General features: G+C 46.3%; 1 protein-coding gene across 2 annotated transcripts in view; it reads left to right on the forward strand.

The window, feature by feature from the left end:
• The first annotated feature begins 1,161 nt into the window (after nt 1–1,161).
• Nucleotides 1,162–18,938, forward strand: part of S1PR2 (sphingosine-1-phosphate receptor 2) — a 47,879-nt gene continuing 30,102 nt past the window's right edge. The window contains exon 1 of one of the 2 annotated variants that reach the window (XM_053371618.1): nt 1,162–1,253. The gene's annotated coding sequence lies outside the window, so the exon portion shown is untranslated. The remainder of the gene's footprint in view (nt 1,254–18,938) is intronic. The other variant, XM_053371617.1, reaches the window with a different exon arrangement.

The raw sequence follows: 18,938 nt of genomic DNA on the forward strand, positions 1-18,938 counted from the left end.
GTCATGAATTTCTTCACCGCTTTCGATATGTGACAGGGGGCTAGGTCCTGCTGCAATAACCCAGTACCATCAGGATACCTGTTTTCCAGCTCTGGAATAACTCTCTTTCGTAGAACCTCAATATATTGTGGCGAGCGCATCATTCCTTCTATTGGCTGCAGGCTTCTGACACCATAATGATCAACTGACTTTTCATGTTTGTTTTGAGTACAGGATTAAGAGTAAGACAGAAAACATGCTTTGTTTCAACTAATTTGCACAATGGTGTATGTTATTATCACATATTAACTTAATAATAGATTTGCATTCCTAATAGTGAGACCCACTTAATTTTGGCCAGATGGAAAGATAGGGCTCCTGTACCTTTAACATGGGTGAAGAGGAGGCTACACAGCTATTAAAGGGGCAAGAGCCCTGTCCTCCTTTCCACTAGACCACCCTAATTTGCTGATTCTTTTATATAATGTGTAGCTGCAACAAGGAGCACCTTCTCAATCACTTCTGAAAAACTGGAATCCTGCTCATTCAAAACTTGTGAGAACACCTGACCCACAAACCCCCAAATGCCCACCTGGCCACCTCCGTCTGCAGAACTGGCACTGCCAGCACACAATGCGCTCCAGTGCTCCCTTCCAGTAATCCTGAAGCAGAAACTGGCCTTGCAAATAGGCTGCCAGCTTATCAACCCGCCTCTGCTCCTCTGCTGTGGCCACCGGTAGCCAGGAGGGGTGGGGCTGCCCCCCATCAAGGAAATAAATAAAAAATGCTGAACTAACCAACCAGTTGCGTCTCAGATACCTCAGCTCTGCCTCCCCCATGTGTCCGGTTCATCTCCATCCCTCCGAGAAGCCCCGTCAGCAGAGGGGTCGACTGGGAAGAAGCACTGGGGGCCAAGGGAAGCCCCGGCCGCGTCACGGAGCCCAGGAGCCCGAGCGCCCCCCCCCCCGCTCTCCCGGTTCCAGAGCAGCCCACCCTGAAGAGGCGACGGGACGCCCAGCAGCAGCAGCTCCCTCAGCCGGGAGCCCCACCGTCGGGCGGCGCGCGGAGCTCCCCCTGCCGGGGAAAGCGCGGCCCCGCCGCCGTCGGCGCGCCTCCTCCTCCTCCTCCTCCCTCCCTCCCTCCCTCCTCCGCCTGTCGCGCGCCGCTGGCTCGCCCCGACGCCTGGGCGGGCGGACGCTGCGATGGAGGAGGCAGCTGGCCAGCCCCGCAGGAGCCCCCCGCGCCGCCACCGCCACCGCCGCCGCCGCCTGGAGGTGAGTGCCCAGCCCAGCCGGGACCGCCCTCGCCCGCTCCTCCCGCGGCGCATCCCGCGCCCCGCTGCCCGCGCCGCCGGCCAGGCCGCCCTCTCCCCGACCCGGCGCCGCCACGGGCTCCTCGGCGGAGCTGGGCGGGGAGGCGGCGGCTGCTGCCGGGGAGGGTGGATCGGGCCCCGGCAGCGACGCGGGCCGGGTGGCGAGGCTCTCCCTGGCCCTGCCCGCCCAGCTGGGCTGCAAGACGGGAGGGACGCTCTGCTGTGAGTTTTTGACGGGGTGGGGCGGGAGCCCGGAGAACTCCTTGGCCCCGCCGGAGGGGAAGGGGCTCCCAGTCCGGACTGAAGATGGCCTAATACCGTCTTTGCTATTTATGCTCCTGCTTCATGTCATTGGGCACAGTGTATTGAAAGCAAAATGCCCGTCCCTCCGCCGGTGGGCAGGGGGGAGGCGGGTGGGCGGAGGGGCAGAGCATCTCTGCATGTACAGCCTCCAGAGGCGCATTGCCCCCCCCCCGCAGGTCAGTCCGTCTGGGGGCATCTTCAGCTATTGCCCTCCTGCTCAGCTTTTCTCCAAGGAAGTGAATGACTTGGATAGGAAGGTCCCCCCTTCTCTTGTATACAGAAGGTATCTTGCAGTCCTGTCCAGCTTGAGGGAACATCCCAGAATGAGCACAAAAAGAGGAAAGTCTGTAAGCAGGTGCAGAAAAAATGAGTTTATTCAAAGCAAACATATAAGCTCTAACAGCCTTGACACATTTTGGGCCCTTCAGGAGGGGAACTCTGTGTTAAGAAAACATAAGCTTTGAATAATAAAATAATAATTATAATCAAGCTCTATTCAGGGCATGTGGGTTGAGAAGATTTGTGGGACTGTATCTTCTGAAGGCAGCTCAGAATAGCTTTTGATTTTAAGAAGCAAGACTCTTCCGTTCAGTCAAAGCTTATATTTTCTTTAACGCACACAGGTCACCTAATGAAGGGTGTTTGTTGCTCAAAGCACACTGATCTGTTGGAAGCGATTATGCTACTTACTCCCCCCCAAAAGAAATTGCTTTTGAAAATAATAAAACTGTCTCAACAATAACTTGGAACAAGTCTGGTTATGCAATACAATCTTCACAGAAAACCTTTACCTGGACTTTGTAGTGTCATTTCCAGCATATTCTTAAGACATTAATGGTTAATATAGCCTCTCCACAGACAAACTGGAGAGTTGGTGGGAGAGAATTGTTATCTTCTTCCCTTACCTATGAAAAGAAAGGAGACTGAACCCAGTTATGGACTGTTCTTGTGATGAGCTTTACAATCCACACATCAATACAGTATTCCATATTTGTGCCTGGAAAGCCCAGGCTGAAATGGGGCTTGTGGGGCCTCCTAGCAGCGTTTGCACAGCATGGATGCAAAGTATATTTTGAGTGTTCACTATGCTGCCTGTTATCTTGGTGATCTTTCTTACAACCTTGTAAAAGAGGCCAGTATTAATATCCCTCTGTTGCAAGTGGGGAAGAGAGCCAAGAGACTGCCTTGCCCCAGCTAGGCAATCTAGAAGGTTAATGGTTGATGTGAGTTTGGACTAGGTACTTCCTGGTGTGCTCTCTCTCTCACACGCATAGTAATGGCATGAAATGTAAAGAGGGGTTGTGTATCCCCAAACACTCAGGGGCTTGTGATGGACTCTGATGAGTGAACTTTCAGATGGAAAGTTAGCACACAAGCCACAGGACTGACCTGCCTTGCACACTCAGCTTCTCAGCCCACACTATTCACAGATTTGCGGTGAATTTGCAGATTTACAGGTTTTAATCAGCTGCATGGTTATAATCAGAAATTATCAGGATTGCATAGGATTTGACCTGGAAACCTAACCACAAATGTAATGTTTGGGCACCACAAAGAGGTCACAAAGCTTCTCTTAATATAATAATTATTTCTTCCAGCACAACAAGCCAGCCTATAGTTTTCAAAGAGGCCTTATGCCTTCAAGCATTGGATCTTAAATCTATCATTTGCTCTCAGGCTTGTTAAAACTGCAAGGCTGTCTCAGATCAAAGTCTGGAAGGGCCACACAGCATAGTGAAGTGGCATGCTTTGAGTGGCACTGTGGGGGCTGGGAATAGGAGGAAGGCAGAAATTGGATGTCTGAATGATGCAAGAGTTTTCAGGCTGTTGGCTCCAGAGACGGGGTTCATAGAACCATAGAATTGTAGAGTTGGAAACGACCCCGAGGGTCATCTAGTCCAACCCCCTGGAATGCAGGAATCTCAACTAAAGCATCCACGGCAGATGGCTACCCAACCTCTGCTTGAAAACCTCCAATGAACCACCACATCCCAAGGGAGTCCATTCCACTGTCTTAACAGCTCTTGCTGTCAGAACGTTCTTCCTATCAGCAGCATGGAAGGGGCTTGCTGCCAACTCTTTCCCCTCTGGCCATATTGTTAATGTTCAAAACAGCCACCTCCCAGCCTGCTTTTATTCTGACAAAGAAAAAGATATGAGGGACAGATGCTCTACACCAGGCATGCCCAACAGGTAGATCACTGGACGTCCATGATAGATCACTGGTAGATCACTGGCTCCCCCCAAAGAAGCTCAAAAACTTTGGCTCCTGTAAAAAAAGCTCAATAACTTTGACCTGAACCCCCCCCCCGGGGGGGTAGAACACTGCCAGTTTTTAACTCTGTGAGTAGATTGCAGTCTCTTGGGAGTTGGCCGCCCCTGCTCTACACAACTGGGTGCCAAATGTCTTGTCAGAATGATCTGTCAATTTGACTCCTCGATCTTGAGTTTGTGTTGTCCTCCCTGGAGTCACTTTTCCTCTGTTTCCTGTGGTTGCCTCTGTCCCCAGATCTCAGTTGTTCCTCTGCAGTCTGTTATTAGGACTGACAGTTTTCTGTGTCCTCTTGAGAGTGGGCAAGGCTCAGTGGTCGAGCACATGCAGATGGTCCCAGGTCCAGAATGCAGTTAGAAGTACCTCCTAAAGTTGGTAGAAGATGAGGCTCTGAGGAAAATGAGAGAGGAAGGCACGTCTTTTCCTTGGGAGATTTTTTAGGTGTTTGCATCTCTAGCATGGCTGTGAAAGAACCTCTGCCCAGGGCATTGTGGAGAGCAGTTGGTTGTTAAAGTAAATTGTACTGGCCTTGGTAGAGCCATCGATCATATGATTCCCTTCTTTTGCTTTGAGTCACAGCACTGCATTTGGGTGGAGGCATTGTGTATGGGAACTAGTGCCATGTCCAACCCCAAAGGCTGCTGCATCTTGGAAACAGCATGCTTTTCCTCATGCAGATGGCTCTCTAGAGTGGAAATGCACTGAGCTGAGGTTTTCGGGTTGGATGATGATGATAACGCACTGTGAAGCTGCACAGTTGCTTGTCTGTTTTATGACAGTGAGGGTAGGGAATTGGTAGTGGGATTAGGATACGGGATATTGGGTCGATGAAGCAATAGATTGATGAAGAGGCTGCATACATTCAAGTGTAAAGAGGAATCACTACAGTTCTTCAACTGTATTTATATGTGTATCCAGTGTATTTGCTGGATAATTTCAATATAGATGTTGCAGTTCACCACTTTTTCGTTTTTACACAAGCAAGAGGTATAGAAAATTTAATTAATAAATGGCATAGGAAAATCCCTGCTGAATTAGAACAAGAATCTACAGAGTCCAGCATCCAAGATCCAACAGTAGTCAGCCAGATGTCCCAGGAAGCCTCAAGTGACAAACATGTCTCATTTTATGTCTCCCAGTACTGATATTCAGAGGTACAGTGGTACCTTGGGTTACAGACGTTTCAGGTTACAGACACTTCAGGTCACAGACTCTGCTAACCCAGAAATAGTACCTCGGGTTAAGAACTTTGCTTCAGGATGAGAACAGAAATCTTGCTCCGGCAGCACAAAGGCAGCGGGAGGCCCCATTGGCTAAAGTGGTACCTCAGGTTAAGAACAGTTTCAGGTTAAGAATGGACCTCCAGAACGAATTAAGTTCTTAACCCGAGGTACCACTGTACAATGCTTCTGAACACTGTGTTTCCATGTAGCCAATTTGGCTAATAGTCACAGATAGACCACAAATTTATCTAATCCCCTTTTAGAGCCATCAACCATCTCAGTGGTAAATATCAATGTTATGCTGAATTGCATTGTACAAAGACCTCTTTCCATCAACCCTCAATCCTCTGCCCTTTCAACATGGTTACAAGAGAGGGCAAAAATGTTTGTGTCCATATTCTCTGCACTGATCTTTTTCCTAACTTGGTTATCTTTTATTTCTAAACTAAAAAGCCAGCCTCCTGGTCATTTTTGGCTGTAATCCTGTACACACTTACTTGAGATTTGCTTTTGAATAGCAATGCATGGATTGCACTGTTAGTTGCATTCTCTTTTGGTACATACATACTAGCTCTGATTTTTTGTCCATGTAGCCCCATACTGTCAGTTCTGACGGACAGGGAGTGTCCCACAGAGGACACTGGCATCACCTGCTATCAGATCCCTTTTAGCTGAAGACACCGAGGGTTGAACCTGGAGCCACCTGCTTGGATGCAGACACTTGTCACTGACTTGTGGTCCCCCCAGCCACAACACTCTTTCCAGCTCCTGAATATCCTCATGGAGGGGGAGCCGTCAGAACTCTAGTTTTCCAAAGGCAGTCACACTGCAGATTTATATAATGGCACTGTGGCAAATAACAGTGTTATAAGAAAAAAAAAGTCTTCATTTTGTCTCACAGTACTTCTCAGCAACACTGAGTTTCTAGTTTTTACTGCCACAGAACATTGAGTACTCTACTCAGCACTGACCCAGGGAAACCCTTTCAGTGAAGTGCACATATTAATTACATATATTGCCTCTTTGGGGACTGTCAGGTGCTTCTTGGGCAATTTTAAAGGCCCAGTGATAAATTTATCCAAATCAGGAGTTAGGCAGGAAAACCCATTTTTAAAATGCATTTTGGTTTCTATACATAACACAGTGGTGTCCTCCAGATGTTAATTGCAACTCGTATCAGCCTCAGACTGATGGTCAGGGATGATAGGAGTTGTAGTCCAGCAAGATCTGTAGGGCACCCCATTGACATAACATGCATATAACTGGTGCTTGTTCTTGATTGTCAGCTACTGAACTCAGAATAGAGCAGCAGCAAACCTTAAATATTCCATACTCAGAAAGTTCTGAGACAGAGGATGGCCATGAGGATCTGATCCCAGCCAGAGCTGTTTGTTTTAGACGCTCCTCAGACTGCCCTTCAAACCAGCTGTCCCCTTTCTCATTCTATGGCACTCCCTGCCTGCCAGCAATCTATTAGTGCTCCTCTGGCTCTGTTTGCTAATGAATATACAGACCAAGGGCTTTTCCATTCACTTTATCACCATCTTCTAATCAGCCTATCGGAAAGTGCAGAACGAAGCTTTCATTCAGCACGCTCTTTCTCTCTCTTCCCTCCCTCCCCAGCTTGTGGGAAGAGATCCTTAGGAGAGATCCTTCCCCCCTCCCCCCACCCCTTCCTCCTGCCTCATTGCTTTTCCCAAAGCCTCTGGCCAAATCTCCGCCAAACAACAAAAACCATCTGTTGATATCTGTGGCCAGCACAACTGCATTCCTCAGGCTTCGGATGTGCTGGAGAGGCTTGGGGTGGGGGTCTGTTTCTGATAAAGCAATTGCAGCTGTTCAGATCAGGCCAGGATTGCTGTCCTGCCATGTGCTGCAAGATGTCCCCAAGGCAGATAAATTAAGAGATGGGTGGCAGGATATTTATCACTGGAAATTAGACCAGGAAGAAATAGCTGTTCTCCACCCACGAGTGCTATTTAGGAACCTGGAGGAACTCTCTCTTGCTGGGATGACCTCATCCATTGCAAGGAATCTGCTCCACCCTAATACTCCTACAGTCTTTCTCAACTTCCACAGAGCAGGAAGTGCCTTCATGGCATTTGGCTCCCAAGCAAGGCATCCTTGGCTGCTTGTCCCTTGTGGACAGGCACACAAGGGGGTGTGGGTGGACAAGGAGTGTCCATGCTGTATGTACAAAGCTCAGATCAGGATCAGGCCTGCAGGGACAAAAGTGGGTTAATGCAGAAATCAACATCTAGCAGGGCTCTGGCATTTGCCTCTGGTGTTCCAGACACGCGGCAGATTCTGGCTCTTGAGTTCAACAGACTGGCTGAATCTCTGCTGTAAGCAGAAGGAAGCCCCCATGTCTAAGTTGGAGCAGGGGCTGATGACTGAATGTGCACAGCGCCAACCACCACGTCATTGTCTTTCAGAGCTAGCCATTCCTAGCAATGGTAACATTACTCTTTAAAGCACCTTTTCCCCCAAGGCGGGGATGCAAGTTCCGCCCCCCCCCTTTGTTCTTGAGATGCTTATTATGCTCCTTTGCAGAGAAATTGTGTTGGTTCCAATCACCACTGAAGGAGTGATGACATACCCTCCAACATTTCTCCAGGGAAAATAGGGATGCTCTAAATAAACATAATATCACAATCATAATACCCAGCCCATCTGACCGGGTTGCCCCAGCCACTCTGGGCACCTTCCAACATATATAAAAACATAACAAAATATTAAACATTGAAAAAAGCTCCCAATACAAGGCTGCCCTCAGAACATCCTACCATACCCTCCAATATTTATCCAATGAAAATAGGGACGTCCTAAAGAAAAGCGGAGGGACGTGGGCTTGCCGATCAGAAGGTCGGCGGTTCGAATCCCTGCGACAGAGTGAACTCCCGTTGCTCGGTCCCTGCTCCTGCCAATCTAGCAGTTTGAAAGCACGAAGTGCAAGTAGATAAATAGGTACCGCTCTGGCGGGAAGGTAAACAGCGTTTTTGTGCGCTGCTCTGGTTTGCCAGAAGCTTAGTCATGCTGGCCACATGACCCAGAAGCTGTACGCCGGCTCCCTCGGCCAATAAAGCGAGATGAGCGCTGCAACCCCAGAGTCGTCTGCAACTGGACCTAATGGTCAGGGGTCCCTTTACCTTTTTTAAGGAAAAGTGGGACATTCCAGGTTCAGGTCAGAAACTGGGACAGCTTCTGTAAATCTGGGACTGTCCCTGGAAAATATGGACACCTGGAGGGACTGTGATGATAACCCCTTCCTCAAGTTGGCTTTTGCGTATGTGTAAAGGAGAGAAAGAGAGAGAGAGTTGTCTGGATTGCTTAGTTCCTCATTATAGGGTACAGGCTGCACAACACATCAGGAAAGGCTGAAAATGATTAGACATATTTTAACTCTGATAGATGCCATTTTCGATTAAGCAGGGTATAGGGCAAGGTTCAAAGTCCCAGTCTTGGATGGATTTAAAAATATATTGTTCAAAAAGAGTGTGTTTTTGAAATAATTTGTCGCAATGACTTAAAATACCTCTTCTGAGAATACAGCAATGTTAATCAACACAAGTCAATTCCCTCAGCCTCCCTTCTCATTTGGAAAGAAAAGGGATTTGTGTGTTTAATTGATTTATAAGGTTTGGAGAACCGGTGGCCCTCCAAATGTTTTTGGATTGCAGTTCCCATCATCCTTGACCACTGGCTCTGCTGCTTGAGGCTGATGGGAGGTGAGAATTCTGTCCCTGATTTATATCAGTTAGGTGCTCAGTGTGTAGAATGAATGATTTGACCAAAGGGACTGGGAAACAATCACAGGTGGAATGAAAGAACACTCCATGCTTGCCCTACTTCAATGGTGTTTTTTGTTTCCAAAGTTTAGACCTCTAAAAGTCTGCTGAAAGTTGGGTGGGGAAGCAATTTTTCCGGTGGGAAGGAGAAACGTGGGGGATTAACTGTAAAAAAAACTAGACAAAAGCTACAGATGCTATAAGGTTAATAGGATTATTTTTTCAAATCCAAATAATTTTTATTGGTTTTAAAGGTTAATAGGATTATAAACACTTTGGAAAAGTAGTTTTCCCAACTTCCTGTCCTGGATGTGTTGAACAGATATATGGCTGCATCTTGGGATGCTTTTATGGTCAAGGAATCCTTTCCGATTAAATGTGAGTAGGTCAGTCCAGAAGTAATCAGGAGCAAATGGAAAGTGGAAGAGAGTTATTTTTAAACCTACAGTCAGATTTTAAAAAGGAACCTGATTGAATGTGAAAATGGAAGTTAGGATATTTTCTAAAGGATGCAAAGGTTGCAAAATGCTATCTCCCTTCTAGTGTCCCTGTTCCTACGGAAGAGGCAAGACACTCGTGCCAGTGAGCAGAAATGGAGCTGGAGGCTGCCCCCCCTTGGTCAGGTTCAGAGGAGGGGCATAGCAGGGAAGCAGCGTGGATGCACTGTTTTTAAAACGTGAAGGGGACATCTGACTTGATGTCTAAGGGGTGGGAAAGACGAGCTTTTTCGAGGGTTCAGCTTGGCAGAACATAGCTCTGCAGTCAGGCTCACCTCAGTCAGGCTGGGATTCATGCAGACCTAGGAAACCTTTATGTCATCATCTCCCCCTTTCCGCATTTCTGTGTCTGACACACTCTTCCCTTTTTTCTTCTGCTTTTGATAGAACAGACTTTAGAATTGTGTGTTCTCTTCCCAGCCCTTCAACTTCCTTAAGACTGAGGATATCATAGACTGGTGCGGTACTCAGCCTTGAGGCAAGATGGCTCCATTTATCTTCTCTCCTAGGGCAGTGGTTCCCAACTGGCGGTCTGCGAGCCACAGGGGATCTGCATAACCCACTCACATAACAAAAACTACCACAGAGATACCAGCATTTTCCAAAATAGGAGCTCCATGGCTTGACATTTGAAAAACAGGGGGTCTGTGGTACTTAGCTAATTGGGAACCCCTGCTCTAGGATAAGACAAATGAGCAGCCTAACTTCAAAATGGCCATTGCCCTAGTGAAGCACCACGAGTAATCCAGTGGCTTTATTTGCATGTCACTTTAAACCACAGTTAACCTTCATTGTGGTACAAAGTTGAAAGCGCAGCATGCTGGTACACACTGCTGAAATCGCAGGCATTTTAGTATGGCCCCATGCTCTCAGAAACAAGAATCATGGTTTGTCTTTCTGCAAACAACAAAGCATAGGCTACAGTATAAGCACATTTTGTTTTTGACTTACTGCTTATTGTTTACTTGGGGAAAACAAACCACAGATTTAAGGCAAACCATGGCGGAACAGAGAAGGAGTGAAGTGGCTGCAATTCTTTCTCTGTTCACCTTTAAACTATAGTTAAATTTAACTACAGTCGTACCTCGGGTTAAGAACTTAATTCGTTCTGGAGGTCCGTTCTTAACCTGAAACTTCTTAACCTGAAGCACCACTTTAGCTAATAGGGCTTGCCGCTGCCGCCGTGCAATTTCTGTTCTCATCCTGAAGCAAAGTTCTTAACCTGAGGTACTATTTCTGGGTTAGCAGAGTCTGTAACCTGAAGCGTCTGTAACCTGAAGCATCTGTAACCCGAGGTACCACTGTGTAGTGATGTGCAAATGAGGACAATGCAGCAATGTCCCCCTGATGACACATTGCCTCTCAAGGTAATCACGTGAGTTGCTTGTGGAGCTGAGCCATCCATAACCAAACCAGACCTCCTGATGCAATACGTCATGTCTCTTCTGTTCTCAGCCAATTCCAGCTTTTGTGCTTCTTATATTTTTCTCTAGTTTTGCGAATGTAGAGACAACTTGGTTCTAACTTGGTTTTTATTTATTTCTGTTGAGCCAGCGGTCATCCATTGAGGGAGTGTACCAACATTTGAGCCACTCTTAGCATTTTCAAATGGGTGCATTCATAAGATTGTACCTTTGTGGTCTGCATGAATTAACCCAGGGCAACTACCACCCTCCAAGTTGTGTAATGATCACACATTCCTTATACACAAGATTGCATCCTTGATTCTTGTTTACGATGTGAACTGGAATTTCCATTCCCTGCATCAGGTTGCCTTGGCTGATGGGAAAGAGCCAAACTTTTACTGCTCTGTGATTATTTCTTCATTTCTAAAAACAGTATTGTATTTTTTTAAAAAAAAATAATTATATACCACCCTTCATTATAAAATTCCAGAGTGGTGTACAGGATACAATTGCACACCAATAAATTGCTGTAAAATAATTAATGAAACAATGTACAGTAGAAAACATATTACTTAAAGCCAGGGACTAAAAATTAGCAAATGCTTGGTTGAATAAACAAACAAACAAACAGGTCTTTAACAAGTGTCAAAACACAACTAAGGATGGTAATTCCAGAAGCTGGGTGCCAAAACAGAAAAGACCCTCCAAAACAGGGGTGCCAACTTGAATAAAATATTGGGGGGGGGGTAATCCCCACCCCACATAATTGATCACATGACACGCCAAACATACAGTATTTGAATGGCAATGCCCATCAACTGGGGGGCAGCCCCCTCAAATATTTTATTGGGGGGGGGGCAAAGGGACCTTGGCCCCTAGGAGTTGGCTCCTATGCTCCAAAAGATGTACATGAGCAGGTAAAAAAGGAAGCAGGAAGCAGTGTTCAAAATCAGCCAGGCACATTTTGCACCTGTCTATCAACCACGTGCGACCAAGTGATGATGCCTGGGAGCCAGGATGACGCCTCACATCTCCACCATCTGGAAGTGCATGCTTGGGGATCATTGGATCTTGACTGTTTTCACACACTAGTACCACATCCTGTAGAATTCTATCAGTTCTATTTTATCTGCACAATTGTAATGAATTTCAGAAACCAAAATGCTTTTTCTGTGCAGCCTGAATAGGCACAGTCACCATTAAGAAAAAGAGGTTGGAACAGGCCAGTTTCTGGATCAAGTGACTTTTCTTCTTTAAGCTCTCAAAGTTCTTAACCTAGCTCAAGGTTATCATTTGAACTAGCTGGATGTTTAACTGAGAATCACTCGCAATCAGTCCATCATTAGAAAAATAAGATGTTAGAGCTGTCTTACCCAAAAGTGGCAACTAGACATACCGTTTTGGTGACTGTAACCTTGGTTTAAGGAGCATTTGATGCATCGCTTATATATCTGAATTTCTAACACTGGCAGGAAGGCCTGATTGGTAGATCTTAGTAAACAGCCAAGTCCGTATGGAAAAAGGTGGTCTTTTTGATAACCAGATCCCAACTTGTTTGCTGTTATTATTATCAATAATTTGTTAACCACCAACCATCTCAAGGCAATGTACAATAAAAACAGCAAAAAGACAGTTAAAAAGACAGCCAAGACATTTAAAACAAAACAAAAGCAATACAAAGCAAAACATATTCCATGGAAAATACACATTTATCCAGCTAGGAAAGCCTGTTGGAACAAATATGTCTTCAATGGTTTCTGGAGCATGAAAATAGTGCTGCCTGTTTTATCTTGACAGGAAGGCTATTCTACAGAACAGGGGCAACCACGCTAAAAGCCCTGCTCTGAGTTAATACAGTGTGGGTATCTGAAATCTTTGGAACTTTTGGGAGAAACGTCTCTATGGGTTGCAAGGTTCTACTGAGATAATGCCATCTCTCAAGCAACCGGGTTTAGAGCTACATAGGGCCTTATAAATTACAGTGGTACCTCGGGTTACAGACGCTTCGGGTTACAGACTCCACTAACCAGTAAGTTGTTGCTCCAGGTTAAGAACTTTGACCCAGGATAAGAATGGAAATTGCGCACTAGCGGCAGCAGGAGGCCCCATTAGCAAAAGCACGCTTCAGGTTAAGAACCGTTTCAGGTTAAGAATGGACCCCTGGAACAAATTAAGTTCTTAACCTGAGGTAACACTGTAGTAACATCACATTGAACCTGACTTGGCAGCAGACTGCCAGCCAGTGCAGCTCCTTTAGCAAAGGTATACCAATCTGCTTGCAGTAGCTCCGTCCACTCAGCAGCCTCACCACCAAGTTGTGCACAAGCTGCAGCTTTTGCACCAGCCCACATACATCATATTGCAATAATCCAGTCTTTGAGATTGCCAGGGGAATTCCAGAGAAGTTGAAGCTAGGAGATAGTGACTGATCTAAAAGCCCCTGCTGTGTATTTTGTGTCTGAGCATTTATCAAAGTTATCCATTGGGGGCTGGGGGCGGACTTCTGTGCCCTTGGGCAGCTTCCATTCATTTCAAAGGGGCTTGTGCAAGAGAACTTCCCCATTGAACTGTGCCTCATGGGTCAATTTGGTCTGCTTCTTTCTCTCTTTTTCTTGCCCTTATATATTGTTTTCTTTGTTAGTGTTTTGAATCTCACATCTGAATATAGAATATTGTTTGTAATCTTGTGAAATTATATTTAATAAAATTAAAAAATTAAAAATCCACTAAGGAGGGATTATCAGAATACAGTAGTGGCTTTATGCAGTATCCATAGAACTATACCTATACAGTATCATAATTCTGTGGGATCTTAGAAGAAAGTGCAGAATGAGGGACCGAGCACAGAATTCAGCTTCCAAAAGAATCTTCGCTTTAGCTGAAAGAGGAGGGGAAACTAGTCCTATTGGCTGCAAATATATGATTGATACTGTGCCAAATGTGAGCCAGTGTGGTGCAGTGGTAGAGTGTCAGACTAGGAGCTGGGAGACTTGGCCACAGAACTCACTTCCTCTCAGCCTAACCTCAGCAAAAACCCACTGGGTTTTTGTGGGGATTAAATGAGGAAAAGGAGACCCATTTTCACTACCTTGAGTTCCTTGGAGAAAAAGGTGGAAGATAAGTGTAATTTTAAAAAATGCTTTCACAATCTCAAAAGAAAGATGAGCTGCCAAGCATGCTCTCTAGTGACTGTGGACGAGGCGTCTTTGCAACTTTTTGCCCCTTCCTGTGATGTATAAACTCATAATTGATTTGCATAATTCTGTTTGCATAATTTGTACAGATTGCAGAACTCAACTTTTCTTGATGCAGAATTTTAGCATTTGCAACACAGAGCACAAGCAACCCTCTGCGTCAGTTCTGGGGTGTGTGTGATGCATTGGCACAAGCCTTCAGCTTGTATGTACTCATGCTTCCCATCAGACTTTCCTTCTGGAGTGCAGGGTTGTACACGTCATTAACGGCTGCCTGAGCCATTGGAGCAGCAATAGCACTTCTCGGTTGCTGCATCTGGACTGTATAGTCTCTGAGCTGCTTGAAAACTACTCCAGCTCTGACTGACTCCAGCTACAGCTGCCTCCCACTGTGATGTGCTGCTCAAGCACTCATGCGTCTCAGCCTGCCTGCTGTCTCTTGGTCCCCCATTCATCTGTTGTTTGGGGATATTCTTCATTTCCCATTCTTCTTAACATATTAACGCGGAGGTTTTTAACCTTGACCAACTGCACTCTTTATGTGGCACCCCTGTGGGGCTCACGAGCCCAGTTATGTTCCCCCACCCCACCCCCGCCTGCCGAGCTGGCAGCCTCTCAACCTTTTTCGAACACCTTGCCTTGTGGAGTGTTCCCTCAGCCTCCTCTCCTTGAGAGTCCTCTGGGCAGCCACTGCTGCCGCCCCTGGTCTCTGAGCTACCCCCCACTCCACCCCAAAGAGAGGTGCCTCCTCACACTGCCCCACAAGGGTCTGGGAAGAGGATGCCCCCAGCCTTAGTGGCCCAACAAAGATTGACCAAAGGTGAACATGAGGCTAGCCGTTTACCTTGGGAGACAGCAGTGGGTGCTGCCAGGCCTGTGTGGTGGAAAGGCCCCCCTTCAGCACCAGGTACGCAGCTCCCAGGCAGGCCTTGCGCACAGCAAGCACAAGAAAGGCCAGCTCAGCACATGCCTGCCTGCCTGGCCTCCCACTTGTCTGTCCATTCCCAGCAGCAAGGGCTGGCGGGCTGGGCTCCCTCACCCCCCTGCTCGCTTACTTCAAGGCCACCTCAGCTCCTGGCAACCAGCGCCCCTGACCAGCCCCAGAGGCACCCTTCACCTGGAGAGCTTGTAGCCAGGGCTGCTGCAACAAACAGCTGTGCAAGCCTTTGGGAGGCAGAGACAAGAGAGGGCCTCAGAAGGAGGTAAGGAAAGAGGGACAGAGGTCAGTGGTGCCCGCAGCACCACTGGTTGAAAACCACTGTATTAACATATTCCTGCTTAGCAGGCTTCTCAGCTCTCTTGCTTAATTTTTTAATACTCAGAGTATTTTAATACTTTGTTGTTTGCATGGTTTCTTTCTCTAGCTTGTAGCTCTTTTCTCTTTTTGGCTTCCCAGTAGTAAATTCCCTCCCTGCTCCCAAACAAGTATTCCCTCTTGCTTCTGCCAGTGACTCAGCAGCCCTAAGCTGCAGGCTGGGACATGCCTGGATATGATTTTGGGGCTGGCTGTTGCATCTCAGCATCCTCGTTTAGTGCAGGAATCCTGCCAGGTCACGGTGCAGGATTCACTTTGTAAACGTCCTCACACCTGAGATGAGAACAAGCATCCCTTGAACAGCCTGGGAGACGCATTTGAGGAACCCTCAACCAACCAAAGGTTGGAAATGTAGCCTTTGAAGGGGTTTGGTAGGGGAGTGAGTGTGGCTGGGCTAAAAACTGCTGCAGTCATGTGATCAGAAGTTGTCTGCCCCCTGCATTTATAGAACAAGGCATGGTTCACAGAAAGCAGCTCCTGCTGTATTATTTATCATATATTTATTTCTATAAAATTTATACACAACTTGATTGTAAAAATCCTCAAAGCGGTTTACAAAAAGATACAACAAGAAAATCAAGAAAAAATCCCAGCCATACTTTAAAATATACAAAAGTTAAAATACTAAAACAGTCATTCTCTCCCTTTCCCCACAACCTGGACAAATGTGTGCTGTAACCATGTAAGGCAGGCATGGGAAACTGGCGGCCTTCCAGATGTCACTGGACTCAGATCAGTCCCAACCAGCATAGCCAATGGTCAAGGATGATGGGAGTTGTAGTCCAGCAACTTCTGAGGGGGGCCCTTGTTCCCCACCCCTGCTATAAGGAAACCTAAGTGTGAATCAGACCGCATGTTCTGTGGTTGAGGCAACTCTTTCAGTCAGAGCAGTTGCTGTGAATGCTACCTCTATAAAGCCCATGTCCCATTCGTGCTCCCCACACAATCTTGTGGCTGAGAGGGGTCTGTCAGATCTTGAATGTGGGAGAAGCTGCCTGTTCAATACTGCTTTTAAAAGCCTACTCAAGCAGCCACTTTCTGCATCCTCTTTATTTGGTTCTGGCACTGTACAGTTAGAAGTTGTAGAAACCAGCTGAGGGGATTGTTTGAAAATGTTCTGTGTGTTTTTGCATGCATATGCAAGCTATCCCTGTAGCATCTTCAACTAACACATTTATTGACAGGATGGCTTTCACTGGCAAGAGAGGAATCTGAATGTGAAAATATGAAGTTGCCTTATACTGAATCAAACCATTGGTCCGTCTAGTACAGTATTGCCAACTCAGACTAGCAGCAGCTCTCCAGAGTCTTTCATTCTGGGGAGTTTTGTAGTCCTGCTCTCAAATATCATTTTAACTGGAGATGCCACAGTGGGTAGTAGCCCTGTGTGCCTGATGCAGTTCCTGCAGACTCCATGGTCTGCATCTCCTTAGATGTGGACAAACACTTCGTATCCCTTCAAAGCTGGTATCTGGTTATGCTCTATGGCATTGTTGGCTCACAAAGCCTGATCCTACGGCCTTCCTTTCACGTGCTCTGGGAGCATTTTCCCATTTGCTTCCTTTGTCCATGGCATTTACCGTACTAGCCTCTCCAGCACTGTGATGAGGTTGACCTGCAGAAAGAACAGTGAAACTGACTAGCATCCCCACATGCTTCAAGAGCATTGTTACCCACTGTTGTCTGAAAACAAGGTGCAGGTTTTTTTTACCTCTTCTCTGTTGTTGTAAAGGATGAGGCAGAGCCCTGTGATGTGACAAAAGTGCATGAATCCATTCATTCGGCTTTTTTCCTCTCTGTAATATTTGCTGCTGCAAAAGAGAAGTTTGCTTTTTCCAAACTTCACTTAAGTCCATAAGAATGTAGCAGTTGATCTCAAAATTGCTGGTGCCCCCGTTTCAGTTACCTTCAAAGATTCCCAATAATTGCTTCTCTCCATGCAGCCACATATGAGACACTAGTTTGGGGTCTACTGTTACTATACTTCTCCATCAGAAGAAAATATTACTCTCTGTATGTTAATATTGCTTTTGATGTAATGATGGGCATCCCAGCATCAAAGCCTTCTCAGAAGTCTCACTGGCGCTTTAGGATGCTTTATGAGATGTTAGCATGTCTATTTCTGATGTAGGTGTATCTGCATTCTCATGTTGTTTGATCAGTCACTGGTTCAGGAACCTTTAGTGCTGCTCCACAATTTTCTTCCCTTCCTCCTGTAGTCTGTTTGGGGCCATATACCACTCAGTCACTTTTTCAGGTTTACAGATTCTATTCTGATTGATCATAAGACTGTTCTTTCTGATCCAAAGTAAATAAGACATCCAGAATCTCTTACTACATAAGTTTTCAACCTTTTTGAGTCCATGGCTCCCTTGACCAACTCCATTCTTTCTGCGGCACCCCTGGGGGGCTCAGGAGCCCAGTTATGTCACCCCCCTGCCTGCAGAGCTGGCAGCCCCTCACCCTTTTTCGAACACCCTCCCTTGTGGAGTCTTCCCTCAGCCTCCTCTCCTCTCCCCTCTCCTTGGGAGTCCTCCAGGCAGCCACCAAGGAAAAAATATTGCTCTTCCTTTCATGCATGCGACTCCGTAACTGTCTTAAGCAGTATTTTTGTTGTCGTCATGTTTCAAATAAATGTTGCTAAATGAATGGTAACCTCTAGAAACCCTTTTCATAGCAATCAGCCATCTTGTTTTGTCTAGGTATTTGAGCTATGGTTTCTATTCTAGATGCATCAAGTTTTAAAGCTTCTTTGAGTAAGATACAGCTGATGTATTTTATTTGTGAAATGGCAAATTTGCATTTTCCTTTATTCAGTTTCAGATTCCTCTGGGCAGTTGTCTGGAATTATGTTCTGGTATGGTATTTCCCCACATGAGAACATAATCTGTAGTGGTACACTTCTGTTATTTCACTCTAGACTTACTCATCTTACAGAAGTTTCCACTTTCTCAATGGTCATGCGTGTTATTTCACTTACTTCAAATTGCAGTAAACCAGCCTTGCTGAGTTGGTGAGTCCTCCTGCTGAAAGGAATCCCAGTCCGGACCTGGTGGCATCACTGGTGCGCTGATGGCAGAAGTGGGCAAATCAAGGGATGTGTAGGACACATTCTAACTATGCAAAATTCAGAGGTTTCTATCCCCACATCTCTGCATCCTTCATCCAGGCAAGCAAAGAAGCATTATCACTAGGATCCATTCCAGCCCAGGAAAAACATTTGAGGGCAAGGAGGCAAGCAGTGTGGCCAGGAGAAGAGTCCCAAGGGATGGATAGAGAGGCCTAGAAGGATTTATTTGGCCCTCAGGCCTGAGGTTTCTCATCCCTGTTATAAAGGCATGAGTCCAACATGCCACATTGTCTCTAATCAGGTGGCTGAAAATGTTGTCTTAAGAACTGATTTATTCATATTTTGCGAGTCCAAACATATCACTATTTTTACTCTGCCAGGCCTGTCCACATCAGATGAATTTGGCTTTTCTGTAAATCCTCCTGCTTTGAGTATGATCTTCAGCTTTTCTGAACAATTCAGCCCTTCCTTTTAACGTCTTCTTAATGCCATTGGAACCTTACGACTTGCATGAATTACAAGTAGGACCTGTGGATCCCTGTGGAGGGATGGGGAGACAGTGCCCTTCCTGATGCTGCT

The sequence above is a fragment of the Podarcis raffonei genome, chromosome 17 (assembly GCF_027172205.1).
Source record: "Podarcis raffonei isolate rPodRaf1 chromosome 17, rPodRaf1.pri, whole genome shotgun sequence".
Taxonomy (NCBI): domain Eukaryota; kingdom Metazoa; phylum Chordata; class Lepidosauria; order Squamata; family Lacertidae; genus Podarcis; species Podarcis raffonei.